We start from the raw sequence: 5000 nt of genomic DNA on the forward strand, positions 1-5000 counted from the left end.
TTCGAGCGGGAAGATGGGCAGCCCCGCCCCCCCCCCCCCCCCCCCCCCCGTTGGGTGGAAGGAAACCTCTGCTGCGGGCCCGGCAACCATCCCGAACGGACCCGCTGGGTCCAAATGTCTGCCGAGGGCGGTCCTGCTGCGGTCGCGGGTTCGTTGGAAACCTCTCCTGCTGCTGGCATGGCCACCCTCCCCCCCCCCCGCCCGACTGACGACCCTGCGGGCCCGGCGACCCGGTGTCCCGTTGCCGCGCGGGGAGTGATCCTCGGGGCCGTGCCGGGCGGGCCCAGCGACACGAAGAGAGTGGGGGGGGGGTCGGAGGGAGTGGCACTGGGGAGAGAGGGGTGGGGGAGAGAGTGCCCCCCCCCCCCCCATTAGGGGCGAGTTTATGCAGTCATCAGAGTTTATACCTAACCTCATGATGCTTTATTAGCCGGATAGGCTGTCTGACCTCGCCCCCAGTCCCTACTCCTTCCACTGGATTCTTCTTATACCCTCTTTTTCTTCGTGCCCCCCCCCCACGCAGGGAGGGTTCCAAGAGGGAGGAGGGAGGGAGGGAGTCCCGGGGCCGTGAGAGAGAGAGAGCCTCATTAGCTGCTAGGTTCACCTCATTAGCTGCTAGCTAACGCGTCAGACCTTTTACATTCTTTAGAGGATTGAAACCTCAGGGCCTTTAACCCCCGTTCACCGTTTACACTCAACGATCCTTCCGAACAAAACCCTTACACATCTGTCCGTCCAACTGACCCCCGAGATACCTAACACGCAGATTAACACGTCAGCGGTGATCGGCGTGTCATAGAGGAGTCACAAAGACGGGCAAAATAGAGTGGTTGAATAAAAAATACTCACTCAATTGGCCGTGATTTAACGTAGCACACAATGATGCAAAGCCCATGCAAAGTCCAGTGGCCCAAGCAAACAAATAAGATAGATCTGGCTCGGCGTTCCTCATCTCCACATCGTCACCCAGCACGCCGACGCCCAATAACAATTCCCCCGCAAATTGTGCACCTCGAGCGGCAGTACTTTAAACGGCGCCGTCTTCGGCGTGGACGGCATGAACCAAGTCGGCAAGCATCGTCACCCAGCACACAGACGTCCACTAACAATTCCTCCCCCCTGCAAATTGCGCGCCGCGAACGGCAGTACTTTCAAGTATGCCGCCTTCGGCGGGGACATCGTGAACCAAATCGGCAGGCAGGCGTCGTCAGCCGGTCGACCGACCCCCAGTTGCATTGCCCCAACGGCCATTGTGCACTTCGAACAGAACAGTGCTTTTAAAATATTCCGCCTGCCGCGTGTACATCATGAAACAAATGGAAAGGACGAACCGGGCGTGCAACCGATGCACGGAGAGTGACAGGTCGTCAAGCAAGTCCGTGGCAATCCGTCGGCCGACTCGGCCGCGGCCAGCAGAGGCGTTTTGGCCCGGGCGCGCCGAACTTTGCGCGCCCTCGGTATGCGTAACACTAGCACATGCCTTCAAAACTCACTACAAAATAACCCCAAAGTATGCCGCCTTCCCCGTGGGCCTTGTTACCAATATCTTGCCCTGCTTCCTGATGCCCTTATGGGGTCGGCTCTGTTCTTGCAGAACCCTCAGGTGGTGCAGAGTCTGGGCCATTTTATCAATATCTTGCCCTGATTCCTGATGCCCTTATGGGGTCGGCTCTGTTCTTGCAGAACCCTGAGGTGGTGCAGAGTCTGCGCCTTGTTATCAATATCTTGCCCTGCTTCCTGAAACCCTTATGGGGTTGGTTCTGTTACAAAACCCTCAGGTGGTGCAGAGTCTGGGCCACTTTATAAATAACTCTGCCTGCATTAGGGTCAGGGTTAGGGTTAGGGTTAGGGTTAGGGTTAGGGTTAGGGTTAGGGTTAGGGTTAGGGTTAGGGTTAGGGTTAGGGTTAGGGTTAGGGTTAGGGTTAGGGTTAGGGTTAGGGTTAGGGTTAGGGGTAGGGGTAGGGGTAGGGGTAGCGGTAGGGGTAGGGGTAGGGGTAGGGGTAGTTTGAACTACTGCCGCTCCAGGCGCGCACTGTGCGTGGGTAATTTTCAGTGGGCGTCGGTGTGCTGGGTGACGATGCCGCCCAGACTCTGCACCACCTGAGGGATCTGCAAGAACAGAGCCGAACCCGCAAGGGTATCGGGAAGCAGGGCAAGATATTGATAACAAGGCCCAGACTCTGCACCACCCGAGGGTTCTGCAAGAACAGAGCCGACCCCATAAGGGTATCAGGAAGCAGGGTGAGATAGTGACACCATTTGTAAAACCGGCAAATCCCACCCAGGAAACATTGCAAAAATTGGCCTCTAATGCTGGAACGTGGGTAAAGCCAAACAAACACGACACGTTTTAAAAGAACGTTACTAAAACAGCCTGGGATATGCCCATGACAAAGGATAGGCCGAACCTCACCAGAAAAAAAGAGAGGGAGACCACGGCAGAGCTGAGGGATAAACATGAGATGGTGATAAAACCAGCAGACGAGGGGAGCAGTAGGGTTACAAATTAATGTCAATATGGGGCCTGCTCCCACTGGGTAATAGACAAAAACATAGAACAGGGTGACAGGAGAGACTGGATAGCACAGAGGATAACCCGTGAGCGAAATAATGGGGTGTATGCAGTTCAATGTAAGGAGTGTACCTTACGGTACATAGGGGAAACAGGTAAAACAGCCTCAGCGGTGATCGACGTGTCAAAGAGGAGTCACAAAGACGGGCAAAATAAAGTGGTTGATTATAGACAATAGACAATAGACAATAGGTGCAGGAGTCGGCCATTCAGCCCTTCGAGCCAGCACCGCCATTCAATGCGATCATGGCTGATCACTCTCAATCAGTACCCCGTTCCTGCCTTCTCCCCATACCCCCTCACTCCGTTATCCTTAAGAGCTCTATCCAGCTCTCTCTTGAAAGCATCCAACGAACTGGCCTCCACTGCCTTCTGAGGCAGAGAATTCCACACCTTCACCACTCTCTGACTGAAAAGGTTCTTCCTCATCTCCGTTCTAAATGGCCTACCCCTTATTCTTAAACGGTGGCCCCTTGTTCTGGACTCCCCCAACATTGGGAACATGTTTCCTGCCTCTAATGTGTCCAATCCCCTAATTATCGTATATGTTTCAATAAGATCCCCCCTCATTCTTCTAAATACCAGTGTATACAAGCCCAATCGCTCCAGCCTTTCAACATACGACCGTCCCGCCATTCCGGGAATTAACCTAGTGAACCTACGCTGCACGCCCTCCATAGCAAGAATATCCTTCCTCAAATTTGGAGACCAAAACTGCACACAGTACTCCAGGTGCGGTCTCACCAGGGCCCGCTACAACTGTAGAAGGACCTCTTTGCTCCTATACTCAACTCCTCTGGTTACGAAGGCCAACATTCCATTGGCTTTCTTCACTGCCTGCTGTACCTGCATGCTTCCTTTCATTGACTGATGCACTAGGACATCCAGATCTCGTTGAACTCCCCCTCCTCCTAACTTGACACCATTCAGACAATAATCTGCCTTTCTACTCTTACTTCCAAAGTGAATAACCTCGCACTTATCTACATTAAACTGCATCTGCCATGTATCCGCCCACTCACACAACCTGTCCAAGTCATCCTGCAGCCTTATTGCATCTTCCTCACAATTCACACTACCCTCCAGCTTAGTATCATCTGCAAATTTGCTAATGGTACTTTTAATCCCTCCGTCTAAGTCATTAATGCATATCGTAAATAGCTGGGGTCCCAGCACCGAACCTTGCGGTACCCCACTGGTCACTGCCTGCCATTCCGAGAGGGACCCATTTATACCCACTCTTTGCTTTCCGTCTGTCAACCAATTTTCTATCCATGTCAGTACCCTACCCCCAATACCACGTGCCCTAATTTTGCCCACTAATCTCCTATGTGGGAGCTTGTCGAAGGCTTTCTGAAAGTCGAGGTACACCACGTCCACTGACTCTCCCCTGTCAATTTTCCTAGTTACATCCTCAAAACATTCCAGTAGATTTGTCAAGCATGATTTCCCCTTCGTAAATCCATGCTGACTCGCAATGATCCTGTTACTGCTATCCAAATGCTCAGCAATTTCGTCTTTTCTAATTGACTCCAGCATCTTCCCCACCACTGATGTCAGACTAACTGGTCTATAATTACCCGTTTTCTCTCTCCCTCCCTTCTTAAAAAGTGGGATAACATTTGCTATCCTCCAATCCACAGGAACTGATCCTGAATCTATATAGAACATTGAAAAATGATCTCCAATGCTTCCACTATTTCTAGAGCCACCTCCTTAGGTACCCTGGGATGCAGACCATCAGGCCCTGGGGATTTATCAGCCTTCAGTCCCATCAGTCTACCCAAAACCATTTCCTGCCTAATGTGGATTTCCTTCAGTTCCTCCATCACCCTAGGTTCTCCGGCCCCTAGAACATTTGGGAGATTGTGTGTATCTTCCTCAGTGAAGACAGACCCAAAGTAACGGTTTAACTCGTCTGCCATTTCTTTGTTCCCCATAATAAATTCCCCCGTTTCTGTCTTCAAGGGACCCACATTTGCCTTGACTATTTTTTTCCTCTTCACGTACCTAAAAAAACTTTTGCTATCCTCCTTTATATTATTGGCTAGTTTACCCTCGCACCTCATCTTTTCTCCCCGCATTGCCTCTTTAGTTAACTTTTGTTGCTCTTTAAAAGAGTCCCAATCCTCTGTCTTCCCACTCTTCTTTGCTATGTTATACCTCCTCTCCTTAATTTTTATGCTGTCCCTGACTTCCCTTGTCAGCCACAGGTGTCTCTTACTCCCCTTAGAGTCTTTCCACCTCTTTGGAATAAATTGATCCTGCAACCTCTGCATTATTCCCTGGAATACCTGCCATTGCTGTTCTACCGTCTTCCCTGCTAGGGCCTCCTTCCAGTCAATTTTGGCCAGCTCCCGCCTCATGCCTCTGTAATCCCCTTTGCTATACTGTAATACAGACACTTCCGATTTTCCCTTCTACCTT

This window comes from Rhinoraja longicauda, unplaced genomic scaffold, assembly GCF_053455715.1.
Source record: "Rhinoraja longicauda isolate Sanriku21f unplaced genomic scaffold, sRhiLon1.1 Scf000200, whole genome shotgun sequence".
Taxonomy (NCBI): Eukaryota; Metazoa; Chordata; class Chondrichthyes; order Rajiformes; family Arhynchobatidae; genus Rhinoraja; species Rhinoraja longicauda.